The sequence below is a fragment of the Thermobia domestica genome, chromosome 4 (genome assembly GCF_964235325.1).
Source record: "Thermobia domestica chromosome 4, izTheDome1.hap1.1, whole genome shotgun sequence".
NCBI classification, from domain to species: Eukaryota; Metazoa; Arthropoda; class Insecta; order Zygentoma; family Lepismatidae; genus Thermobia; species Thermobia domestica.
Window position 1 is genome coordinate 90,340,804 of NC_137457.1, and position 12,720 is coordinate 90,353,523.

A 12,720-nucleotide genomic window follows, 5' to 3' on the forward strand; every position below is an offset into this window, starting at 1 on the left:
GGGTTCTCCCGTTTCCTCCCACTTTCTTCATTCCACCATTTCACTCATCTCTCATAATCACCGTCTCCTTTTGCCTAACCGGCATAACCGTGGGACGTAAAACTCAAAGATTTTATTTATTTCATTTAAAAAGAACGCCAAATTCGAATTTGGAGAAACCGAGAAACAAGCATGGGATACTTTGAAATGTCTCATAACTGCTCCAGTCCTCGCACACTTTGACCCAAATCAGGACGCCATAGTCTATTCGGATGCCCGTCGAGACGGAATCGGTGGATACGTCGCAAAAATTAAAGAAGATAACAAAGAACACCCAATAGCCTATTTTTCGAAATCGTTGTCTCCAGCGGAGCTCAACTACTCCACGGTTGAGCTTGAAGCTTTAGGTGTTACTAAGACAATTTTGCATTTCCACTTTTTATTAGCAGATTGGCCTTTTGTTGTTTGCACTGATGCCTGAGGCATCTGTTATCTAAGAAATACTAAGTTGCTAAATTATCGTCTTATGCATTGGGCAAACCATTTACAACCTTACCAATTTACAATTGAACATGTAAAAGGAAGCAATAATGTGACCGCATATTTTTTGTCAAGGTGTCCATTGAAGGATGAGTTACCATCCAAATTTGGTCAAGAAGAAGATTGTGCAGACGTGTGAAACCTAGTGTTATGTCCCAAAATAGATATAAGAACAATGCAAAAAGAGGACGATAAAATTAGAGAACTAATACAAAAGAAGAAAGATAACCCTACTGATCGTGTCCTAAAACCCTATGTGGTAGTTGACGACGTTCTATATCGAGTCATGAACAAAGATAGGAAATTGGTGATACCAGAAAAGGCGTACCCCGACATCTTACAAGATGCCTATTCGTCTCCGCTGTGCGGAGGCCACACGGGATTCTCTCGCACTTACTCTAAAGTGAACGAACGTTACTACTTTCCTAACATGGGAAAAATAGTTAAGGAGTATGTTCGCTCTTGTGACGAATGTCAAAGGGTGAACATCCCCCGAGAAAAGAAACAAGGTTTTCTTCACCCTTTACCTGTAGAAAAGGAACTATTCTACCGTTGGAGTTTGGATATTTTTGGTTCGCTACTTGGTAGTGCAGGCTACAGTTATATCCTAGTTATGATAGAATATCTTAGCCATTTCGCAATATTAGTACCGCTGCGAAACATAAAAGCTCCTACAGTGGCTAAAGCCATGTTGGATGAGTTAATCACGCGTTTTGGCCCCCCAAAAGAGGTGTTGACGGACAGGGGAAGTAATTTTTTATCAGCAATAATGGCCGAACTAAATGACTTATTTGACATTAAACATGCCCCAACTGCAGCATTCAAACCATCAACAATCGCGCTATGTGAGCAATTCAACTCCGTCATTGCAAATTTTCTAAGTAAGTACACGGCCAAACAGCCTACCAAGTGGGCGGAATATGTCTGATTGTGTGCATATGCTTATAATATATAAACCTCCCCTACTAGAAAATAATCCCCATACGAGATTGTCTTTGGTCAAAATTCAAGATTTCCCACTCAGTTGGACACCCAGTATCAATTCAGAAAAATACAGGAACATCAGAAACAACTAAAGATACTCCGTAAGTTAGCTCAACAGGCATGATACAAGTACAGCAACAGTCTAAATTACGAGTTGATCGCACTAGACAACCAATTAAGCTAAAAGTTCGTGACTTAGTATTGTGTAGATATTATCTACCTAAGAAGGATATTTCTCCTAAATTGACACCAAAGTTTATGGGACCGTATTACTTAAGGAGTATTTCTCCCACAAATGCCTGTAAAATAGAATTAGTAGCAATCCCTAACCACACTGAGATTGTAACCATTGAAAGGTTAAAGAAGTATTTCCCCCGAGACAACTCACGCGTGCTGGAAGTTTGTAGCAATAGTGATGACGAGGAATGTTAAGTGTATCATATAGGTTGACCATGAGGTCTAGTCGCCTCAATTTAGACGGACTTATGCCATACAATAAAAGGAAAGCTTTTAGTATATTCTTTAGTGAGCGTGTTGAATACCTCAATATATCGCATAGACCTCTAAAAGGTGGAGTACACGTATTTAAACATGACCTCTGGCACACCGGAACACGTACATACGTCGCTATAGATAGAGCCTAAAGGTATACATTGTGAAATGAAAAAAACTGTTTAGTATACTCTTCGGGAATCAGAAACGAAAAAAAGGTACTTCCTGGGATCCATTCCCCTCTCCCCTCGATGCCGTAAAAGGCATTAGTAGGCAATGCATAATAGGCACTCATCTTAGTCGGCCGAGCTAAAACTGATCTGAGGATTAAACAAGTCATTTTTTAAAATTAGGGCCCTACCATACCAAGACGCGTCACAGGAAAAGTTATGTCGAGTTGATACCTAAATGAATGTTTTGCCAAGATATTGGGATGAATATTTTTTTTGTTCTTTGTGTGAATGTGGCCGGCCACGACTGAGTTACCCTTCTTCTTCTCCTATAAATCTCCCAATATGCTGACAAACACAGAGAACCTATAAGGAAAACAAGTGTTGACATAGCTGAAATATTATTATTAATGATCCGAACATTTATACATACATGCGTAGATCCCTGTATGAAGTATACTCAAATCCGACTTTAAGTATACGTCGTTGCAGCTGCAAACTCCTCATTCACATTACAGGGATCCATCCGTTGCCGGCGCCTGATTATTTTATTTCTTTCTCTCAAGAAACTCGCCGCTCTCTCTCTTCGTGTCTAGGAATGCATTAACCTGGAAAATAAAACAGAGTGAATATTGCTTGTTTTTGTTGCTCAGCTACAAACTTACTCCTACTTATGATACACGTGTTAATGTTTACGTGTCGCTTTCTTTTGACCTGGGTTATCTACCCGTAAATTTAAAAAAAGGAAGGGAGCTTGATTCTCCCCACCAGACATTTACATAGGATCCTTTACCAATGCCTTGCCCAGTTTGTTTTTCTTTAAGCTTTTTTAGCGATTATTATTCTTTTTATTTTTTTATTTTTTTTATTTTTATAGTTCGGGCGGGAAGCATATTGATTAAATTTAAAAAAATAAAAAAAAATAAAATAAATACAAAATAAGGAGAAACACGCCTTAGTCTCTGTCATGCTTCTTTTGCTGCTGCTGTGACCACTATATATAGATATATATACGTGCAATTTTCCTGCGACCCTTCTGGGTGAACACAAGTGAACTTATGCTGCTGTAAAATTGCTAAGAGATTGGCAAACCACGGCAATGTACTAGCATACTGCGCATATTGAACATAATGCATTTACAAATATATATGTATCGGCCATTCTTTTTTTAAAGAACGTAAATAGCTACCTGTGTTCTATACTTCGCTACATTTAGTTAGTAAGATTACACTACCTTTAGTTATGTCCATGTTGAATTATGATCAAGTATTAACAGTTATGCTCATTAAAGCTGATGCTCATTCTAGAATAATGTTTTCAGTTATAAGGACATTGAATATTTTTATCAATATAATTGGTAGTAAAATGTTGTAGCACTATCTCTTGTTCATTGTGGCAAACTGAACTTATGTATGACGACCTCTTGATCTCATTGCCAACGTTCTAGTTAAATAGTTACAGACACTACATATGTCAACATTTTATCAAGGATGGTAAATAGTTAAACATGTTACCTGATCTATTGCTAGTAAAACCATTAATGTTAGTATACTTAGTGTTAAGATTACTATATGTAATTCGTAAGGATATTGGGTGTAGTTCAAAGCCCCCATTTTTTATGTCCTCCCGCATTGGGTAATAGGCTAGAACCCGCTACTAGTTCACTTATTGTAACTGACTTGATGATATTACTATCGACATGTTTTGTAAAGTAACGGTTACATAAATAACATCGTTCTGAGCTATAGTGCTCTCCCAGATGTCCTACCTACACCACCATACTCGTGTTTTTCAATCATCCCTGTGTAACTGCCTTGATACAAGTTAAAATCTTAGCTTGGTTTGATTAAAATGCACATAACGCTGATAGTACAACGCAGAGTGGTATTAAATCTCGCTCTCACTTGTACATTAATAATAATAATAATAATAATAATAATAATAATAATAATAATAATAATAATAATAATAATAATAATAATAAAACATTTCGTAATTAGGATCAATAATCGAATAATAGAATCTTTCATAATGTACATGACACATATTAAGGATACTCGAGCTCTGTCAACTTGGTTTTAATAAATCCGGTATAAACTAACTTAATTCTAGTCAAAATAAAACTTCTGATTAAACCAAACAAAAGACTCAGAAACTATAAGTCATGAGACTTTCAAATTTGGTGGCCCCCTACATAAGCGGCCCTGCATCACAACAGCGCACAGCACCGTTGACACACGGTAAGTCAAAGTCAGATAATCCGTGAGAGTGATAGGCTAACTTTAGGATATAAATATAAGAACTTGACGTTAAATATACATTCAAGTGAAATAAGTTAAAAGTCAAAACAAACATACAAAAGTAGTACTCTTTCAAAGTTAATCGAATATCATTTGGTTAATGAAATTTCTTAAAATGTTCGCGGATAGTTCCTAAAAACCCGCCTCTCATTCAGCGTTAAAACTAAAGCAAATCACCTCTTATCAGGTTACGGAAGTGAACCCAGCTGCTAACAAGGTCTCAGGATGGTTGCGCGTAGCGTCAACATCGAAGAACACACCAACATTTACAGCGGGAACATATATATATATATATATATATATATATATATATATATATATAAAATACTGGAATGAAATTACAACGATACGAATAATATTAATAATGTTGCCCAATAAATCATCACGGTGTGGATACACCGTCGTCTCAGTTGAGCAATTAGTTCTCAACGACCTCTGGTTCGATCCCCCGGTGAATCACTTCTGTTATCCGATATCTGGATTATTAATCCGCACGAGCCCAAGTTTATAATCGAATTGGTTATGTGTAAGTAGGTTATAATAAAAAACCTTCAATAGAAACTTAGTTCACCACATAGCATCACTATCTACACTAGGGGTTCCGAGTTCGAGACCCGGGATACCATTGTCAATTAATATCGCTGTAAAAATGATCCCAAGTTCCGGTGATTATTGGCACTTACACAATCGCTTCCACCTTTGAAAGGAAACAGACACGTCTGAGATCCAAACCCGACTCACGCACTTTCTGTATGCTTGACACGCTTAAAACTATGTTAAACATCGTTTGTTGTTTTTCCTTAGGGGAACACTTACTAAATTCACAAGGTAATGAAAAACGCACTTCTTATAATCACTGTTAAACTGCAACTTCGGACACTATCTTTCGTTGTGGCTTTCACTTAATCCAGTGATAATAAAAATCGGTATGGGATACTCCCAGGATACGAACTTCGATTTCGTTGCACTCGAGTTCAGCACTAATCTATGTTAACACTCAATAGCTAAAAGAATTGGTAACTTGAAGTAAAGTAATTGAAAACGCATGCTTCAAGGAAAATACACTAACAATTCAGGGAGATAGTACTTACCCCCTTTTTCTTTTTTGTTATTCTCCTTCAAGACATTCTTCTGGTAACAGGAGACCTCCCCACATTATCTTTGAAAACGTAAGTCTCCCCTTCTCTTTCCTTTGCGTTCTTCGAGCAAAGATGATAAGTATACCCCATCAAGCTGAAAAATATGAACCACAAAGTTAAGAACTTATTTAAACTCGTTTGTTATTATACTTAATAATTAGCATAGTGTAGAAATCATATAAATGTAACTACTAATTAAATCCAGTAAATTTTTATCTAAAGACTTCTTTAAATTTCGACTAATAAGTAGTCGGGACACTACGAACACACTCGAGTCCCCGGGTTCAATTTATAATACTATTTTGTGTGTGAGAATTTTTCGTTCCAGAACTTTCATTTCTACAAGCCTTTCAGCAGACGCCTGTCTAGGTGAGAGACGTGAATGAACCTGCGCATTGGAGATAACTGAGCATTGAATTTCCTTATTATTTTTGTTAAAAGTCGTTCATTTTTATCATTTAATTATCAATTTACTTCTAAAAGAAATTTGACACCTAGAAATTTGAAAGAAATTTAAGCTACCTACAAAAGTATGCAGATATAATAAACAAATCATAATGTGCACATGATAAGACTGCCTCCTCCTCTGAGGGCCTAATTTGTCGATAATTAACTATACAACGTTGCACCAAAGCTCAACAACAGAAATCCTATAATATTAATTCAAGAAATTAATAGTAATCGACATAACATATTAAAAAGAGGAAATCGGCATACAATTGTGAAAAATGTGCACGTTAACTGAGAAATTCTCAAATGCTTGTTATGCCCTCTTGTGGAATATGTCTTATCTTAAACACTATAGGTACACAAGTTGTAATAAGGCGTAAAACTAGAAATGAATTTCAATTATGAAATATTACATGTTTCAAATTTATATTAGCTTTCTTGAGATGTTTTAAATTTTTAGTTTAATTAATTGACATAAATTTTGAAGATACTTTGAACCTACCTCCTAACTGGCATAATTGCAAAGGTATAAAGAAATTTAATTAAATCTGTTGAGTCTAAAGATCTGCTTAATAGTCCTATGGCTCACTAAGTTACTTAAAAGCATTGCATCAACTTGTTAAATTTTATCTTTGTTAAAATTGAATTTAAAAAAAAAGTAGATAATGTTAACATTTCAAGGCATAAAATACCGTATAGAACAGACTTTTTGTACTCATGCATAGCAATCTAAACGACTGACCACTCCTATCCTCTAATTTAGAAAAAAATTCAAATATACTTATCTGACAATGTTAAGATGTCCCTGCTCTGAAGTGCTTAGCTGGCGTCTGTAACAGTATACTAGATATTTTCTCTCAGTTCCGATGCAAAACCCCCTTTATTCTCCTCTCTCCGAACATTCGTAAGCTGAGCTGACAATTTACAAACCACATATCATTATACCAAGCTGTATAATTAGCTAACTACGGCCGAGCTGACTCAATTCAAACTTCCTGTTAACACTCTATTCCTCAACCTGACCACTTCTGAAAACAAAATATACGGCAAATGTATGTCAATAAGGCAAATACGTCCCGACGATTTAATAACAAACAAGGTATTGCCCATCTGGTAAAGTACCTTGGATATACTCACCATATGACTCATCACCCATTAATCAATACAGTAAATGAAAATTATATTTGATAATCCATTTTCCTCCATCATTATTATTCCACTCACGAAAAAACAGACCAAGTTAGGTAAATCAATCATCTTGTGAAGAACTTGTTCTACCATGATGTTATCTTTATCTTCGCACCATCACAACTCAAACACAAGAGGCATCCTAATAGTAATGTGTGGTCAACGCACAACACTTATTTCCAGGCTTCCGGTTTAAATTTGCTCATGGTACCAAAATTGATTCTTAATCTCATTGTGATATTAATACAATCACATACATTATTTAAACAGGTATCTATGCCTAGACTCTGACGATGTGTGGACAGCACACTCAGGACATCTGAATGAAAAAACATTTTTTATTCGACTCTCACTTTTAGATAGCCTCATTATTGGTAACCTCAGCAGGTTCCATCGATCACTATACCTTTCCTAAACTGATGTGTGGTCAGCCCCCCAAAAAACATAATGAACAATTACGAGAAGGATACAGTTGACCATCCTATATAAACAAGTACTCCGCACAAGCCAAAGTTATTATGTAAAGCATTAAGGATAATGTAGTCAAATAGTCTCTTTGATTGCAGATCTCTGTCCATTGCCTTCCCAGTGTGATGCCTAGAGTAAGGCCCCCACAGTCCTAGTATCTAGAGATACCCAAGGATCCAGATCACAGCTTGTCGGCCCCATCCAGGGCTGATCCAGAGGGACGATATGGAAATCGATTATTTTTATTGTTCGATCCATCACTTTTTGTTAATGGACAACAGTTATCTAAAATCTGAACTTCCATCCGGATACAGAACTTTCTCTGTGCCACAAAATGTATAAACTTCTGCAGTGACAAGGAAAGCTCTTTTACCTCCATCAAACTCCCATTTACCTACATCAATTCATTGCTTACAGGTGAAAAAACTCTTCTCGTACCTGTACAAACACAAAATTTGAACAAGTGATAATACTCAAAGCAAAAGAAATAGAAATTCTTTCCAATCGGCGTTGTGATAAATCATAAGAACATTGTAATAATCAAACAGCAAACGTCAAGATACTTTAAAACTCTACTCGAAATAACTCAATTTCAATGTAATAAATACAATAATAATGTACCAAAACCATTGCAATTTGTTGCATGATAAGTAATTTACATTCCTATTATTTGGTCAAATGTAAGCACAAGATTCGTTTCAGGAAATTGAAGAACCCTATATGTGAGAATGGTAATCGTATCTCCACATTCTCATTCCACTACGTTAAAGACCGTAATTTTTGTAACCCTTGTATATTTATCTTTTGTCAAGAACAAAGAGAAAGAACAAGGAAGTATTTTATTGAATTATCCACTGCACATTGAAATTCATCATATCTGCATTCAACTGTTGCTCAACAACAGGATATATATATATATATATATATATATATATATATATAGTATCTATGTAGAATTATTCTCTGAATAACTAAATCACTTAGGATTATGCGTTTGCAGTTTTAAACAGAAAAGTTCACCACAGACGGAAACATATGGTTGTTATCAGCCAAGGTTATTTGAATTAAAAGAAAGAACAGAACATACTTCCGGTGTGTTTAAATATATATATATATATATATATATATATATATATATATATATATATATATATATATATATCGAATAGAATGAAATAACATCCTCTAGCTCAACCATAGCTGTTGTTGTGGTTAACTTTTGTGTTTAAAATCTATCCTATAAAACAACAAGAACCACCAACATGATGGAACATGATGAACTTTACTTCGTAAATTTCCTTTTAACTACAAAGAAATCCCTCTCGATTTCGTTTTGTATTTTAAAAAAATAGAACTGCTAATACCAATATTACTTTCAATAATAATAAGAATAGGAATACTAACAATACTAACCTATAGACCCCCTAATTACGAAGAAACTTTATAGCGCCTCCTTGTACAGTCCCCTTCAAAACATGTACTCTAGTATGGTAAATGTAACTGCATCCCTGATTATTATAATTTGTATCCGTTATTACCGTAGGCCATTAGAGCATAAACTAACACACTAACCATAGGGTCAGTTCTTCAAACTATTAAGTCTCCTTCTTGCTGACAGAACCTCTCATGGAAAGTAGATCCATATTTATTTGTATTTAATCCCTGGGTGCGCTAAAGCGCGCTAATCAGTTTGTAATGTCTGTATATTGCCAGTATACGTAAATGTCAATGAGTATGGCGTGATGCATACCACACAGGATGAGAAAAACCAAATCAAGGTCGCAACAGCAAACGAAATGAGTAGAATTTAATAAAAAAAATATATATACTTTGATCACTAGTATAGGACAGAGTTATGCAGTAAGATTGTAATATATTACACTTATTGCAACCAATGTAGATAGTAATAGCTAATAATGTTAGTTATATTCTTTGATAAAATTAGGATTAGTTTTTATATCAAATGTTTATAAACGCACTTGAATTTGTTAAGCATTGTTTATTAATCGTTAGTTGCTCATTATTCAATATACAATACCACATTCAAGTTATATTACATACACGCTTCAAGCATTTAGCATGCAATTGATTCTTGTATTACAAGAAATGTATTACGGGATATGTAACATTGTACTTAAATACTTTTCAAGTTATATATTTCTTATATGCTATAAATATTCAATATTCACTTGATCCTTGTTTTATAGAAAAGTAGAGTATCGTCTATGCTTTATTAATTATCAATGGTATATAAAAACAACATAATAAATTTTGTTCACTAATTGTAAGGCAAAACCCGCAAGGTTTTAAGAATTAAGGCAAAAACGGTCGAGTGTACTATTCCATATCATTATGTGTTTCACATTTGGTTTATACTTTAAACAAGGAAAACTGCCCTTATAATTTTGTTGTTCATCTCAGTCAAACTTTAAAGCGCCTCACGCTATTTCTCGATACTTATTTTTTTTCTGAATCATGGTATTAGCCTGAGACAATCACCTTTAACATGAGTGACTATCTACACAAAAGAACATTGGTTACATGTATCTGAAATTCAATTATGTACTATTCTTCACTCATCAATTGCCAGTAGATGTGATTGTACTTAGCAAATCAGTTTATTCACAAAATCTTAATTTTCTTTATGACACTAAAAGTTGCACTCGTAATTCGTTCAAAGTCATGCTTAATACTGTGGTTAGGAATTGGTTTTAAAAAAGTCTACTAGTATGATTTCACATGAAACCTCTTAGCAATTATAAGCTAGAAGGATTCCATGATTGTAAGGTTTCATTTTTACAAATTTCAAATCATAGAGCTTCGTATATACTATGTACCTATTCTACTGAAAGTAATACTAATCATGGTTCTCTAATCTACTACTTTGTTAATGAAACTATTGTGGCATTTAAACGTAGTATAGTCAAAAGACATGAAATCTTACAATTCCGCTCTCTCGTAATTCATTCGTTCATATCTCCAGATTCTTGGTAATTCTTTTCTTTTGGTTCCTTAGCGCATTAAGTAAGGACCGTTCTATATTAACCCTTTAAATCCCAGCAACTTACCTTGGATAACCGTTTCCGTATTTGGATATAGTTATTAGGAAGATAACTTTCGACATTTTTTTATTTTTTACTGAGGTCGGCGGATAACTGTTACACAGTTAAGCCTCGAAGTCCTAAGCCGGACTCAAATTATGGGGCGAGACGCCCGCGCTTCTCTAATTGTGTGTGTTGCAAAGAAAAGAGAGAAAGGGAGAACGGAGTCAGGTGAGGCTTTGATTGTATTAGCTATCAGATGCCTCATTGACACCAACCCACACGCATGTAATAGTGATGACCCTGGCTTTGATTTACCTAAATCACAGCGCCTGGTCGCGCCTGTAAATTTAGTTAACACCCCGCAAGCGATAAGTACATAAAAACATTATGTATTTGGAGCTATGCGTGAAATAAAAATGTATAAGTAAATGTAAAATAGATACTTCAGCCCCGGCGTGATGGGGGAAATCATAGAAAAAACTAGAAGCCTTGGCCACTATTGAGCATGCGCGTGAAGAAGCTTCTCCAAGCTCGTCAAGGCTCGTGACGTAGCTTTCAAGCTACGTCATAACTAGCAGAAAATGCGTGGGATGAAGTCGCTATAAAAGCGAGGCTCTTCGCCGAGCTCATTTTGATCGTTTCCAGCATTCGTCTAGTGTTCTTGGATCTTCGTTCCGGACGCTCGCTATAAGAACAGGTATGTGATTATTTTTTTAAGTTCCCCCCGTTACTGGACGAGCACCTTGAGATTTGTTAGGGATCAACATAAAGTTCTACCTAAGAAACAGTGATACCACGTCTCCACTTCGAAAATTATCATTTCCCCTTTGGGCCAATGCGAGTGCGAATTATCAAATTTACTATTTTCAATCAATCGCGGCTTAGCATAATACCCTTCTAGCACCCGTTTGGTAATGTGGGGGTTGTGTCCATACATGTTATGTAGTAATAATCTAAAGTTGTAATTGCAAGTAACCGAGTTGTAAAATTCCTTGTATTTTCATTTTTTTTCTATTTTTGTAAATAAAAAGTACGATGGAAATGGTCTCTTTAATTTAGTCATGCTATCTCTCCTTATTTGGATTCAGTTCACAGTCTTCATATGTTAATTGGGTTTCGATTTCCAGTACAAGCTCTACCTCTGAAATACGAGTCTCACCCCCCATTGTTGAGACTTTTAGTGCACTTTCTCATCATCTTCGAACCAGTAAAGCCGAAGACGTCCCGATACTGAGGCTTAAAGGGAGTTGAACTCAGTGCCAACTTTGACATACTGGGTGGAGAGTAGAGGAATGATCTCAAATACGATTTCACGAAAGAAAGTGTATACAAATATAACGACAATCTCGGAAAACACATAACAATGTATAAGAACCAATTAGATCACTTTCCTATTTACAGTTAGTTGTTTATTTCATATAGGAACATGTATTTAGGCATGTTCTTTTTGCCTGTACGAAATAATAGTATTTTAATTTTAGCAATTATCCATTTTACTTTCTTCAGTGTAATTTTTCTACAAGTGTCACACAAAGCAGACACTATAGTAAACTAATTTAAGCATTTCAACTGAAAAGAGTATGTTATTTGTGGCATATATAACAAAATTATTTAAAGTAATTATCCCGAAAATGATATTCCTGTATCCGAGACGCTGTTATAGCAATTGTATACTTGTTAAATATTTGCATATGCTGATTTAAAAGTATTAACTTAATAAATCTTAAATGAAAGATAGAGAAATAACACACATTCGTTTAAGAAGCCACATGTTTCAGATAATGTAACCTTAATAAGTTTTAGATACATACATAGTGCAAATTTTAGTCTGGTGATACCAGGAATAACAGCACAAAAGGTGTTTGCGTTCTCATACGTTTCTACTTAGCTAAATTAGTACGTTTTGTTAAATTTAGTGATTTATACATAATTCTTCCAGTACTAATATAATGATAGTTATAACTTC